This window comes from Hypanus sabinus, chromosome 28 (genome assembly GCF_030144855.1).
Source record: "Hypanus sabinus isolate sHypSab1 chromosome 28, sHypSab1.hap1, whole genome shotgun sequence".
In the NCBI taxonomy this organism is placed as follows: Eukaryota; Metazoa; Chordata; class Chondrichthyes; order Myliobatiformes; family Dasyatidae; genus Hypanus; species Hypanus sabinus.
This window is the reverse complement of record NC_082733.1, coordinates 24,761,749-24,777,808: the sequence shown is the minus strand read 5'-3', so window position 1 is coordinate 24,777,808 and position 16,060 is coordinate 24,761,749. Positions and strand designations below refer to the sequence as shown.

Here is a 16,060-nt window from a genome sequence, read left to right as displayed (position 1 = left end):
CTTACTGTAGTACAAAAGAATTTGCTTCGCAGTTGGATGAGTCTACTTTGCCAGACAACAAATCTTCACTTCTTCGCTATGTTCGATTCATAAAGAATGAAAGCATGGTTCAAGGGTTATTATTTGCAAGGGGATGAGAAACAGATATAATGTGGGAGTCAATATTTCTGGTTGTTGAAAAGCTTTTCAAAGAGAAGGACACTCTTCTCACCAACATTGTTGCTTTTGCAACAGATGGCACACCATCAGTGACAGGACGCAACTGTGGGGTTATTACTTTCTTAATAAAAGTTGTACCTAACATTTTTACCATTCACTGCTTAATTCACAGATGACATCCCATTGCAAAAACCTAAATGATCGGCTGCACAAAACGTTAAATATCAAAGTGGTAAATAACATCAAGACCCATGCTCTCAATTCTGGACTATTTCAAGAACTTTGTATTGAGAATGAAGAGCAGTTCGAACACTTGCTGTTGCACACAGAAGTAAGATGGCTCTCAAAAAGAAACTACCTGAGATGTTTTCATGTGGTTTTTGAACCTGTGATAAAATTCTTCGAAGGCTTGATTGCTTCATTCAGTATTCAAATCAAGAATATTAAGCATGACACTGCTTATTTCTCAGAATTATTTGCAAACTTTAGTGAAAGTATTCTTCAGTTGTAAGGAAATTATGTGAATCTTATCAAAATCAAATCAGTTTCTGTCCAAGTTAACACTATTTAAGTGAAGCATTGGACAACATTATGACCTTTTCCAATTTATGATCCTCTCTGAGTTGAAAGAAAGATAGTCGATTATCTTCAAGTACACTGTGCCCACCTGGGTGAGCTGTATAAGGATATGTTAGAGATTTTGGGATCTTCTCTTGATCCAAATTCCAGATTGTGTAATAAATCCATTGCTGAACACTTGTACTGAGGAATTAACAGGAAAGATGGTGGAAGAACCGATCTTAGTACAAAATGAATTAGAGCTGAAGCTGAGGTTCAAAAAAAATCTTATCAGAACTTTTTGTTACAGGAAGAAATCTCTCAGCACTATCCTGCACTGTGGAAAAAAGTCAAGAAATTCTTTATTGTCTTTCCAATGTCATATTTAGTGGAGTGCAGTTTCAGTAATGTCACCCAACTTCTTTCAAAGTAAGGAAACAGACTGCAAATTACTGAACATGGGGATCTGAGATTCCTCCTGAGTGATATTCAGCCTGGTGTTGAGAAGCTGATGTCATTGCACCAAGCCCATTCATCTCACCAAAATGTGAAATAGCAATGAAATAGTGAATAGTTGGACAACTGATGTACATTCTAAAATTGTTGATGAAATTGTTTTACTGTAATTAAATAAAAAATAATTTTATTTTGTTGCTTTAACTTTTGCAATTTATTTGTCACTGTTTTGAATCTGCAGTTCCCATTTTCTTTCACTGTGCATCGTAAATCAAAGCTCTTTATGGCTTTTATGTGTTGGATGGAAAAGGAGAAGGGTGCACTGGCAATGTGGTCTGGGGGCAAAGGGAGCAGTAACCCAATAAAGTATGGGAACCAGTTGTTCATTATGACAATGGTGGCATAAGAGACTGCAGATATTGGAATTTGGAGCAAAATTAATCTGCTGGGGGAATTCAGTGGGTCAAGCAGCATCTGTGGGGGAGAGGCATTGGGGAGGTTGTGGGGAGAGGGAAGAATTGTCCTGTCCTGATGCAGGATTTAGGCCCACAATGTTAACGGTTCTTTTCCCCCTAACAGATATTTCTCAATCTGCTGTTCCCCATAGATTGTTGTTCAATCTACCGATCTCATAAACTGACAGGTAAGAATTAAGGAAGCCGCAGACAGGATATTTAAGCACATGCTGCAATAACTAATGAAGTGGTACAGTACTGTGCAAAAGTCTAAGGAGCTCTCACAAACAACAGAAAACCTGCAGACGTTGGAAATCTAAGCAACACACACAAAATGCTGGAGGAGCTCAGCAGGCCTGGCAGCACCGATGGAAAAGAGTAAGCAGTCAACATTTTGGGCCAAGATCCTTCATCAGGAACCCTAGATACATACATACAAAAGTATTGACCCCCACCACCCTGGAAGTTTTCATGTTCTATTGATTTACAACACTGAATCACAGTGGATTTAATTTGACTTTTTCTGACACTGATCAACAGAGAAAAGATGCTTTCATGTCAAAGTGAAAACAGATCTTTACAAAATGATCTAAATTAATTACAAATATAAAACACAAAATAATTGATTGCATACATATTCACTGCCTTCAAGTCAGTATTTAGTACATGCACGTTTGGCCCCAGTTACAGCCATGAATTTGTGTGAATAAATCTCCATCAGCTTGGAACATCTGAACACTGCAATTTTCCCTATTCTTCACAAAACTGCTCAAGCTCTGTTAGATTGCATGGGGATCGTGAATGAATAGCTCTTTTCATGTCAATTGAGGTCTGGACTCTGACTTGGCCACTCCAGGACATTAACTTTCTTGTTTTTAAGCCATTCCTAAGTAGCTTTGGCTTTCTGCTTGGGGTCATTGTCTTCCTGGAAAACAAATCTTCTCCCAAGTCACAGTTCTCTTGCAGACTTCATCAGATTTTCTTCCAGGAATTCACTGTATTTTGCTGCATTCATCTTACCCTCTTCTTACACAAGCCTTCCAGGGCTTGCTGCAGTAAAGCATACCCTCTGTATGATGCAGCCACCACCATGGTTCACAGGAGGGATAGTGTGTTTTTGATGATGTGTGGTATCTGGCTTACACCAAACATAGCATTTAGTCTGATGGCCAAAAAGCTCAATTTTAGTTTAATCAAACCACAGAACCTTCTTCCAGCTGACTTCAGAGTCTCCCATATACCTTCTGGCTAACTCTAGCTGATATTTTATGTGAGTTTTTATCAACAGTGGCTTTCTCTTTGCCACTCTCCCATAAAGCTGCGATTTGTGAAGTACCCGGGCAACAGTTGTACATGCAGTCTCTCCCATCCCATCCACTGAAGCTTGTAACTTCCCTAGAGTTATCATAGGTCTCTCGGTGCCCCTTCACTTGCAAGGTCACTCAGTTTTTGAGGATGGCCTGCTCTAGGGAGATTTAAGGATAGACTCCATCACCTCTGCCCCTCTGACCATCAACACAGGGCTGTGTCCTGAGTCCCCTCCTCTACTCCCTATGCACCCAAGACTGCGTTGCCACCTGCAGCTCCAATCTGTTAATCAAATTTGCAGATGACTTGACACTAACGGGCCTTATTTCCAACAATGATGAGACAGCCTACAGAGGAGAAGTCAATGCCCTGACACATTGGTGCCAAGAAAACAACCTCTCCTGCAATGTCAGAAAAACAAAGAAGTTGATTGCGGATTACAGGAGGATCAGAGACGGGCTAGCCTGTATTGACATCTATGGGACTGCAATTGAGAGGGTGAGTAGTTTCAAGTTCCTCAGTGTACACATCACCGAGGACCTCATTTGGACTGTACATATTGGCTGTGTGATGAAAAAAGCACAACACCACTTTCACCTCAGACAGCTGAAGAAGTTCAACATTAGTCCCCAGATCCTCAGGACTTTCTACAGGGGGACCATTGAGAGCATCCTGACTGGCTGTGTCATCGTCTGGTATGGGAACTGTAGTTCCTTCAATCACAGGGCACTGTACAGAGTGGTTTGGGCAGCCCAGCGCATCTGTGGATGTAAATTTTCTTCTACTCAGGATATTTACAGCAGCAGGTGTGTAAAAAGAGTGCAGAGGACCATCAGGGGATCTTGCCATCCCAGACACCAATTGGTTCAGCTGCTACCATCTGGGATATGGTACCACAGCATTAAGACCAGGACCAACAAGCTCCAGGTCATCTTCTTTCTCCAGGCCATCAGATTTATCAATACACATTGATCTGATTGCATATCTGACTCTACATTAATCTGATGGTGGTGTTTGGACAATATCCTCCCACATTTCCCCTTTTTATCATCGGTACATTGTGACAGAATCTTAAAGATTTTTACTCCCTTGGATGCAAAAAAATAAAATAAATACAATACATATTAAAGGGGTGGATACTTATGCAATCAATTATTTTGTGTATTATATTTGCAATAAATTTAGATCACTTTGTAGAGAACCATTTTTACTTTGACACAAAAGCATCTTCTTCTGTTGATTAGTGTCAAATAAAGCCAGGGAGTTGCAGCTTTATGTGAAATATTGTAGTTTACTGCAGGACAAAACTGCATTCTCAGCATTAAAAGTACATCTATGACAAACTGCACCTAGGAGTGCAAACACACTGTAAATTACTCTCCTTTTCACACAAATGATCATTGGTTTTAACAATGTATTGTGCAGTAAACTGGATACTCACAAATGTAAGAAATCGAGCACTTCAATGTAATCACTCATCAAGATTCACCTGCTTCTTTACCCGAGAGTCATCCCTTGCCATGGAAATGTTAACTTGGTTTCAACTAATCATGCATGCGAGTGCTCAAATTTGACAACTATGACTTGCACTCTTTGATCTCTTTGTCAGGTACACCTGTACATTTGCTCATTAATGCAAATATCTAATCTGTGGCAGCAATTCAATGCATAAGCACATGCAGGCATGGTCGAGAGGTTCATTTGTCAATCAGAGCAAACATCAGACTGGGGAAAATGTGATTTAAGTGAATTTGACTGTGGAATGGTTGTTGGTGCCAGATGGGGTGGTTTGAGTATCTCAGAAACTGGTGATCTTCTAGAATTTCCACACAACAATCTTTAGAGTTTACAAAGCATGGTGTGAAAAGAATGGCATATACATAATAGAGGTATACAAGATATTAAGAGGAATATATAGAGTGGACTGCCAGCACCTCTTCCTCAGGACACCACTGCTCAATACAAGAGGACATGGCTTTAAAGTAAGGGGTTGGAAGTTCAAGGGGGATAGTAGAGGAAGGTTTTTTACTCAGAAAGTGGTTGGTGCGTGGAATGCACTGCCTGAGTCAGTGGTGGAGGCAGATACACTAGTGAAATTTAAGAGACTACTAGACATGTATATGGAGGAATTTAAGGTGGGGGGATATATGGGAGGCAAGGTTTAAGGGTCTGCACAACATTGTGGGCCGAAGGGCCTATACTGTGCTGTACTATTCTACGTTCTATGAAAAAAAAATCCAGTGAGTGGCTGCTCTGTGGGCAAAATGGACAGACAGGTTCAAGATGACAAGAAGGTACTAGTAACTCAAATAACAAAGCATTACAACAGTACTGTGCAAAAGAGCATCTCTGAACACACAACACATCAAACCTTGAAGTGGATGGGCCACAGCAGCAGCAGAAAACCACACTCGGTTCCACTCCTACACTTAATAAAGTGACAACTGAATGCAGATGGCCAAAGGAAAAGAGGGATATCCAACTCAGGATGGAACAGACTAGTGAATCACTGGATGAATGTCCATTGCCCACTAGCAAATGCAATGCAGCCAGATTCACAAATGGAGCAACAATGTGAGTTTCATCGGATTCTAAACAAAAATTTTTTTTAAATTGGCAGTTCCCAAGTGAAACTGAATATTTTCCAAAACACCTGCTGTCATTGTGGTTCACTATTCATTTGCCACAAAGCAGCAGAATTAGTCCAAGGTCACCTAGGTCTTTCTAACCCAGTCAAAGGAGGTCTGCTGAGGCTATTTCAGAAAGTACAGAGAACGAAGCAGTAGTTCTAGATTTGTGTCTTCATTGGTCTTTCAAGAACTGAGACTTAAATCACCTCCATTCACTGAGTGAATTAATATTTTTCATACTTCTGATCTTTCTACTTAAACTTATGAGCCCATGTGCTGGTTTCTGTTGGCCCTATCCAGTTCTTCTATAATTTTAGACATGTTATGTTTTGGAACATCACATGGTAGCCTGATAATGTATGCAATTAATGTATTTTTACATATAACCCATAATTAATTGTTTAAACAAACAAGAATGCTTAACCAACCAATATGGATACAAAATTACTCAAATATTATTGAAATATTAAATGCACAACAATACACTTTAATTCAATCTCCTTTTGTACAAAGAAAACAATGTCAGCCTTAACCAGTCATTTCATTACTGCACTGAGCCTTGGCAACATATTGGTAAATCACTGCCGAGCTTGATTGCCAAGAGCTTTATTGGAAGAATGGTTCTGAGAGGGAACCAAAAATGCTGGACACAAGGTTGAAAAATAGTTTAGGTAAGGATTCTCACAGGACTCCTTTTCTGTTAAAATGGGCAGATTTGACCACATCTTGAGATTAAAAAGCTAGTCTTGGGTTAATTTGTTATACAATGTCTTGATAACCTCTCGTATTGAAAAGCAGTCACATCTAACCTCCTTATTAGCAATTCTAACATTGATTTTAAATGCCCTTATGCAAAGGATTCATTGACTAAAAGAAACACAGCTTCCCTTTGCTAATATAATTTTGCACCTCCTTTAAGCCATCTCTGCTACAATTCTAGTTTTCAAGTCACTTGTCTCTACTATTCTCCCAGCTTTGGGATCATCCTCAGAAAGTCCTACTCAATCTGCAGTTTCAGTGTCTTTTTCATGTATCCCAACACCATGCAGTGTAATCTGAGCACTGGAATTTAGGTCATGCCTGATTAAGTACTCAGAATGCCAGGGGATATTTCTATTCTAATGGATTATATCTAAAATGGAACAAATGCCGCAGCCTATTTACATGCTTCCAGATTCCTCAACCAGCAAATTAATGAATAATCGATAAGGTAGTGTGTGCTCAGGTGGGGAGAAAACTGAGAAATAGTGGTGCTGGAAAAGTACATGGGAACAGGAATTATATTGTCCCAAGCAAGTCACAGGTGGCTTAAAAATATTCAGTGCACTGTGAAGGGAAATAGGTGGTAAAAAAAATATTTAAGAATATTTTAATTTTTCCTCAGATATTAATTCACCATGAATGGTCCATGAACCCATGAGTACTACCCCACTATTTTGCTCTCGACTTATTTTCTTTCTAATTCTTATTTTCATGTCTTGCACTGTACTACCACCACAAAAAGATTCCCAACATATGTCAGTAATAATAAAACCGATGCCGAAATCCAGTTTACTGTTGTTCACTTTGAATGAATTAGCAAAGACATTTGCAGGATAAAAGCAGTGGAAAATGAGAGAAAGGAAAAGGCCTCCATATTTTATTTATCATTAGGTGCAGCATGGAAGATGTGGATTATGACAGGACAAGAAAAACATGACACACCTAGGCCCAGAAACTTTGTTAATTGTGTAAATTCTATCTATCAGATCTGCTCACTTTCTGGCCAAATTGTGCAGACTTATGTTTGAAGTTTTTATTGTTAGCTGTTAGAACATATGCTCATAAGAAATAGATTTTATTGAGCTGACCAGATATTCTGATAGGTTAAGCATTATTCTTTCGCTTTTTGTTCCCATATAAAATAAAAGCTTGCTACCTAGCTGTTGCTGAAAGTCACAGCTAACTTTATAAATCATTTGAGCTTTCACATTCTACAAGCCTTCGTGTGTTAAAACTCAATACCAAATTCCAAGCCTGTTTTTGTGCTTGCGGCTCCTTCCTGCATACTTGCTGTTTTATTTAACACATAATAAATTTTTAATAAGAATTCTTTTGAAGAAAGAACTGCCTTTTCTTTAGCCAACATGCTCTGCCCATATTGCTTGGTCTGTTTCATCCTGAAAAGTACAATGTTTTAGACTCAGAAAAGATCAATTTATCCAATATTACTAATTATTTGTAAAAAAAAAATAGTGCCAGATGATTATGTTGGGTTAAACATTAAATTGATATACAGTGAGGACAAAAAGTGAGTTAGAGTCAATAAGTCATACAGCAGTGAAAGAAACCCTCTTGATATCCCATTCATTTTACCCATCTCTACTAACCCCATTCGATAGCATTAGGTACATACCCTTGTATGCCTTAAACACCAAAGTGTCTGTCAAAATGCGCTTAAGTATTGTGATTGCATGTACCTCCACCACCTCCTTTGTCAGCTGTTCCAGAAAACAACTGATCTGTGTGAAACCAAAAATGTTTCTGTTGGGAGACTACAATAAATTCCATACCTGAAAAATTTGAGAACTTGATCACCGGTGAAAAATATTTTCAGCCTTAAAAGACTCAAATGAGCTCTATAACTGGCCAATGGAGCACAGGGATTTATCTCCTTCACCTGCATCTGTAAGGACCATGTCCTTTACCTAATTATTCAATAGTTTAGTCATTATTTGAGTAAGGAATTGTTACAAGAATCACCTGTGCATAGCAGTCAAGCCAACTTCAAAATGCTGATTGTGAAGGTGGATAGAAGGAAGATTTGGAGTAAAGAAGCAAGCAAGAAACAGAGGAGGTTAGCACAGATAAATGTAGTTAGCAATGCAGTGCTCCTAAATAGAATTAGATCTGTTAATTAGTACATCCACAAATAAAACTGATATTCAAAGCAGAGAACTGTTTTTGGGTAGAAGAGTGTGTCGAATTCAGATTACACACTGATTGTCAATCTGAGGTATCAGATGAAAGCTTTTCACGTTAGTGTGGACAAGCCCTAAGTGAGTCTTAATGGACCATCTTTAAGACACCGCTCCCCACTCAATGTGCATGCGATAATTTAAAACCATGCACTACCAGATGGGCTGCAAATTAAATTTAATCCTCAATTCAGAATATAACCAAGGAACAATTACTTCATGCAACATATGGAGAAGACAATCATAATGAAAACAATTAACAGTTCATCATATAACAACAAATAATAAAATTAAAGGCTTGATAATTGAAGTTCAATAATATGCTTTTGGTTTGGGGTATAACACTGGGCTTTGCAATGGTGAGTATGTATCTTCTCCTGTGTTTTACTTAAAGGAAGAGGGTATTCTCTGAAAAGTTAATAGTAATTGATACTATGCCAAAAGCACATCCCTGTATTATCTAATTGGGTAAATCAAGCATTTACTGTAAAATCATTTGTCTAGGCTCCACACACCATTTGGCAATAGTAAGCAAAGTTTGAGCAATGACAGTAGGAAAGGCCATTTAGTCCCAGCAGAATGGCGTGCTTTGAGTGTCATGGTAAATCAGAAAGGCAGAAGTTGTAGTCAGCAATATCAGGGAGAAAACACATTTGGGAAAAACCTATGGGCCAACTCTCAGATAGACCACTATCAGCAAAACTATTTTTTCTTAGTGATACAGCACGATAACAGACCCCCTCTGGCCCAATGAGCCCATGCCACCCAATTACACCCATGTGACAATTAACCTACTGACTCGTATGTCTTTGTAATGTGGGAGGAAGCCAGGGCATCTGGAGCAAACCCAAGCAGTCACGGGAAGAACATAAAAAAACTCCTCACTCTGTGGCGGGAATTGGACCCGGGTCACTGCCACTGCAATAACATTATGCTAACCGCTATGCTATCGTACTGCGCTATTGCTCAGCCTCCTGGCATTAGGGATCTTTCCTAATTCTGAGGGAGGTCTATCAAAACAAAAACTTTACGCCATCTTAAAAGCTTCTTCCTCCAGGCAACAATTCTAGTTTGCCTCCCCCCATCTATTACCACAGTCACGGCACTGTAGAGTAAACATTTTAAACCACTTTTTTTAATAGTGTTTACATTGTAAATATATGTTGGTATTTATGCTTCTATGCACATTTTATTCCATATCTGTATTGTTAATTTCCTTTTAATATAATTCTTTATTCTGTATAATTGTTGAATGTTGCTATTTTTGTTGCATATAGCACTAACACACCATAGCAATCTCCTAATACATATAAATGTTTACTCATGGGACATTTTATAAGGTACAACTGGTCATTAATGCAAATATCTAATCAGCCAATCATGTGGCAGTAACTCAATGCACAAAGGCATGCAGATATGGTCAAGAGGTTCAGTTGTTGTTCAGACCAAATATCAGAGTGGAGAAGAAATGTGATCGAAGTAACTTTGACCATGGAATATTAGTTGGCGCCAGACACGGTGGTTTTGGTATCTCAGAAACTGCTGATCTCCTGGGGTTTTCAAACACGACAGTCTCTTGAGTTTACAGAGAATGGTGTGGAAAAAAAAACATGCTGTCATCTGCAGTTCTGTGGATGAAAACACCTTGTTAGTAAGAGAGGTCAGAGGAGAATGGCCAGACTGCTTCAAGGTGACAGTAACTTAAATAACCAGATGTTACAACAGTGGTGTGCAGATGAGCATCTCTGACACATAACATATTGAATCTTGAAGTAGAGGGCTACAGCAGCAGAACAGCCACTCAGTGGCCACTTTACTAGGTACAGGAGGTGCCTAATATTTACTGTATATCAAGGTAATTAAGTGTATATGATGATTAAAGCTGACCATTAAGAGTTGATCCTTGATCCTTAAATAACCTTGCAATGCGGCAGGCAGTTATCAAAAGACGGTAAAATCATGAAGTCTTAGCTTCATATTATAAAACACTGTCAGGGCTCACATCTCTCTCAAGAACCACTGTCTAATATTACTGTAATAATTACTGTGCCAACCTTTTAACCTACTCTAAGAACGTTCCCTTCTACATTGCTCTCCATTTTTCTATTCATGTCTGTATCTAAAATGCCTCTAATTTATTCAGTTTCCATTATTTATTTTTTAGTTTATTTATTGAGATACAAAGTTGAACTATGAGCTGCACTGCCCAGCGACCCACCCCTCCTCCGTTTAACCCTTGCCTAATCACAGGACAACGTACAATGACCAATTAACCTACTAACCGCTATGTCTTTGGACTGTGGGAGGAACCTGGAGCAGCTGGAGAAAACCCATGCATTTCATGGGGAGGACATCCAGACTCCCTACAAATGATGCCAGAATTGAATTCTGATCTTCATTGCCCTGAGGCGTAATAGCATTGTGCAAACTGCCACACTAGCATGGTACCCCTTACAATCATTATGATCAGTCCTGATCTTCTGCACCCCGCTTTTGTTCCTGGTTCCAGTCAAACCCTCAAAAATAGAAGTTTAACTACTGCCCAAGCAAACCATCTCTGATAGCTTGGTTACAGTGCCAGCCCTCAACAATGGATAGATGAAGTGAATCACTAGGTGAACATGCATACTCTCAGGTAAAGTGGTTCGAATGAACTGAGTGGAAACTCGGGTTCGAAAGAAAAAAAGTGCATATTTTTCCTGGGACTGCTGCATCCTTAACTTCACATTATGCAGCATTGTCATGGCTCTCAACCCTCCCAACCACCACTGTCCAATATTACTGTAAATAAGAGAACAAAATATATTTCCGAATGGGTTGTCAACACTTTACCTCACTGCAATAATTATGTAAGACACTGGGACACAGTATAGAGGGTGCTGAAATAGACATATGGCATGTTTGCTTGTGCCAGTCAGGGCATTGTGTAAAGGAATTGGGACATCCTGTTACAGCGGTACCTGACACTGGTGAGACCGCACTTGAAGTATTATGTGCAGTTTTTGTTGCTACGTTATTGGAATGATGTGATTATAGGGCAGAACGATTCACAAGATTTGCCGGGACTGAAGAACCTGAGTTATTAGGAGAGACTGGATGGACTGTGGCTGTTTTTTTGGAACAAAGTAGGTAGTCAGATGACTAGATTGAGGTTTATAAAATCATGAGAGGCATAGATGAGGCGGGTAGTCACTGCCTTTCTCCCCCCAAAGTCGTCGTCATTATTATCATCACCATCATGTTATGACGTGAATGTTCGTGGCAAATTTTTCTACAGAAGTGGTTTGCTATTGCCTTCTTCTGGGCAGTGTCTTCACAAACCGGGTGACCTCAGCCATTATCAATACTGTTCAGAGATTGTCTGCCTGGCTTCAGTGGTCGCATAGCCAGGATTTGTGATATGCACCGGCTGCTCGTACAACCATCCACCACCTGCTCCCATGGCTTCACGTGACTCTGATCCGGGGTAGGGTGGGGGGGTCTAAGCAGGTGCTACGCCTCACTCAAGGGGAATCTGCAGGTTAGTGGAGGGAAGGAGTGCTTTACAACTCCTTTGGTAGAGATGTATCTGCACCCCGCCACCAATAGACGTCCCTCTAGGTTTAGACTCTCACCCCTAAGATAGGGAAGTCTAAATCTGGAGGGCATAAGGTGAGAAGGAAGAGATTTGAAGGGAACCTGAGGAAAGTTTTTCCACAGAGAGGATGTTGAATATATGGAATGATTTGCCTGAGAAAGTGCAAGAGGTAGGTGCAATTACAATGCTTAAACAAGATTTGGACAGGTATATGGATAGGAATGTAAGTCTATGATCCAGGCTATGTACAATGTACTGCCTAGTCCAGTGAACCTTTTTGTTTGGGGCAAAAGTTAGGCACCATCATGTTCTCTCTGCTCTGGCAGAGTGATCCTGAAACACACCCTCAGCAGCTGTTCAAAAGTCCTGGGAAAAGGATGGAACTGCTTCTATGATGAAGCAGTGACTGAAAATATCTCCTCAGCCATTAACGACAGTAAGCACCTCTACCAACCCAGAAAGCCCGTAGCCTTTGTCAAAGCTGGAGACCAACAACAGCCTCATCCTAATTACCAGCAGGCTTGCTTGCCAGGGCGTCTGACTGGCAACTGAAAGTCAATCAGTTAGAGTTCCCTGATTTCATCGTATCGTCATCACTGAGGCCTGACATGGTTAATCTGTCAGAAATCTCAAAGCAGATGGTCATGGTAGAACTGACAGTGCCTCCTTGGGAAGACCGGATTGAGGAGGCATTTGAGCATAAGACAGTCAGATATCAGGAGCTGATAGACCAGTGCCAGAGACAGGGGTGAAGTGTATAATGCAAATCTATAGATGTGGGGTGTAGAGGTTTAGCTGGCTGCTCGCACCGCAGAACCTACTCCGCCCTTGGCACAATGGGGGCTGTAAACAGAAGAGCCATCGAGACCATCATAGAGAGGGCTAAGCATGCTTCCAGATGGCTATGGATCGAGAGGTGTAACCTGTGGACCAATCCTGTTGGGATACAAGCTGGGATCTGATTAATCATGGCTGGATCGCCTAGGTGAGGGTGTCTGATTTTGAAAGACCCGAAACACCCGATAACCTCAGGTTATATCACTGATGATGTGTCCCAGTTCATCCTAAGATGTGTCACAGCATTGAAGGAATATGAGTCAAATGCTGGCAGATGGTTGAGATTAGATAGGCAGGTTGATTGGCGGGCTCGTTGAGCCAAAGGGACTTTTTCTGTATTTTATAACTCTGTGACTACTCAGAACTTTGGAGACTAATTTCTCAGTCCCCCGATTATGACAATGTTATATTGATAATATCAAATTTACACTCAGTAGCCACTTTTTTAGGTACTCCTTCTCATTAATGCAAAATATCCATCAGCAACTCAATGCGGGCCTGGTCAAGAGGTTCAGCTGTTGTTCAGACCAGAATAAGGAAGAAACGTGACTTTGACCAGATGCCAGAGGCAGTGGCTAGGGTATCCTGGAAACTTCATACAACAGTCTCGAGAGTTTACAGACAATGGTACAAAAAGCCAAACCATCCAGTGAGCAGCAGTTCAGTCGGTGAAAACACCCTGTTTATGAGAGAGGTCAGAGGAGAATGGCAGGAAGGCTACAGTAACTCAAATAACCATGCGTTACAACAAGAGTTACAAAACAGCATCTCTGAACACACAACACCTAGAAACCTGAAGTGAATGGGCTCCAGCAGCAGATGACCATGAACCATGACCATGACCACTCAGTGGTCACTTTATTAGGTGCAGGAGATACCTCATTAAGTGGCCACTGAGGGTGTACTGGACAATGCCTTTACTGAACAAGCTTAGAGATTTCGCAGAGCCTGCCTTCTATTCCCGTGGCAGCATTTTGCAAAATTAATTTTACGCTTGATATTATTGTTTTGATATCCACTGGGAAATAACAAACGGGCAATGCATACATCCAGCAGGAAGGGAGCTCATATAATGTGTTTGTGTGCTGAATATTTTAACATATTCCAAGAACTGAGTCCCACAGAAAAAGGAAAGAAATATCACCTCGGTGCGACTCCAGGCAAGGCAGAATCTGGATTTTTTTTTTGTGTGTGTGTGCACAGCAGATCAAATATTATCCCTTTTATAGTGCCTTGCTGCAAGCATTATTATTTCTAGTCTGAATTAAACATTGTCGAGGGATAACTTAAACAATGCATTGAAATAACTATTCCAGTAAAGAAATGTCTGGTGGGTTACTCAACAAAGAGTCTTCAGATACAAGTTCATTGCTCCCCCTCCTTATTCAGCATCCTCGTGTACACCGCCAACTGCAGATAGGCCGAGACCCTTCATTAGGTGAGTGGAATTTGTGGGAGGAGTCGTGTACATATGAGGGTACATATGAGGATGTATCCAAGAGGTGAAGTCCTGGCGAAGGGTCACACCGCAAAATGGCGACTGTTTACTCTTTTCCATAGATGCTGCCTGGCCTGCTGAGTTCCTCCAGCATTTTCTGTGTGTTGCTTGAACTTTCAGTATTCGTGGATGAATATCATTGATGGGATTGCTCTGAGTGCTGGAATAGACCTGATGGGCCAAATAGCCTCCTTCACTGTATTAAGAAGGTATTAAAATGTGGGGAATTTCCTCAAATGACTTAATATTGGTTACTTCTTACATCACCACACTGACTACCCTTCAAAGATAATTAATCAGCTGGTTAATTAGACACTTTGAAATAATTGGAGATTATCAAAAGTGCTATATAATTGAAAGTATTTTCACTTCAAGTGCCAGGCTTTAGATGCTTGAGAAAGGATAGGGACGGAGGCAAAAGAGGAGGGAGCATGGCACTGTTGATCAGAGATAAGTGTCACAGTTGTAGAAAAGGAGGAAGTCACGGAGGGACTGTCTCTGTTGGTGAAAGTTAGAAATAGGAAGGGGTCAATAACTCTACTGGGTGTTTTTTATAGACCACCCAATAGTAACAGAGACATCAAGGAGCAGATAGGGAGACAGATTCTGGAAAGGAGTAATAATAACAGGATAAAAACACAAAATGCTGGCAGAACTCAGCAGGCCAGACTGCATCTATGGGAGGAGGTAGTGATAACGTTTCAGTCTGAAACCCTTCATCAGGAGGGTTGTTGTGGTGGGAGATTTTAATTTCCCAAATATTGATTGGCATCTCCCTAGAGTGAGGGGTTTAGATGGGGTAGAATTTGTTCGGTGTGTTCAGGAAAGTTTCTTGACACAATATGTAGATAAGCCTACAAGAAGAGAGGGTTTGATTTTGGGTTTTGTAAGTGAACCTGGTCAGGTGTCAGGTCTCTCAGTGGGAGAGCATTTTCGAGATAGTAATCACAATTCTATCCCCCTTTACCATAGCATTGGAGAGGGATGGGAACAGACAAGTTAGGGGAACGTTTAATGGGAGTAAAGGGAAATATGAGGCTAACTGGCAGGAATTTGGAAGCATGAACTGGAAACAAATGTTCTCAGGGAAACGTACGGAAGAAATGTGGCAAATGTTCAGGGGATATTTGCATGGGGTTCTGAGTAGGTACGTTCCAATGAGACATGGAAAGGATGGTACGGTACAAGATCAGTGCTGTACAAAGGCTCTTGTAAATCTGGTCAAGAAGAAAAGAAGAGCTTAAGAAAGGTTCAAAAAACTAGATAATGATAGGAATCTACAAGATTATATGGCTAGCAGGAAGGAGCTTAAGAATGAAATTAGGAGAGCCAGGAGGGGCCATGTGAAGGACTTGCTGGACAGGATTAAGGAAAACCCAAAGGCATTCTACAAATATGTGAAGAGCAAGAGGGTAAGACATGAGAGAATAACACCAATCAAGTGTGACAGCAGAAAAGGGTGTATGGAACCAGAGAAAATAGCAGAGGTACTTAATGAATACTTTGCTTCAGTATTCACTACGGAAAAGGATCTTGGTGATTGTGGGGATGTCTTACAGTGGACTGAAAAATGTAGATATTAAGGAAGATGATGTGCTGGAGCTTTTGGAAAGCATCAAGTTAGA

The 16,060-nt window shown here is 40.5% G+C and overlaps 1 protein-coding gene across 13 annotated transcripts in view; it reads right to left on the bottom strand.

Moving 5' to 3' along the window:
* LOC132382495 (WD repeat-containing protein 72-like) overlaps positions 1-16,060 on the bottom strand; it is a 502,802-nt gene that overhangs the window by 459,564 nt on the left and 27,178 nt on the right. The gene's annotated exons all lie outside the window — the stretch shown is intronic.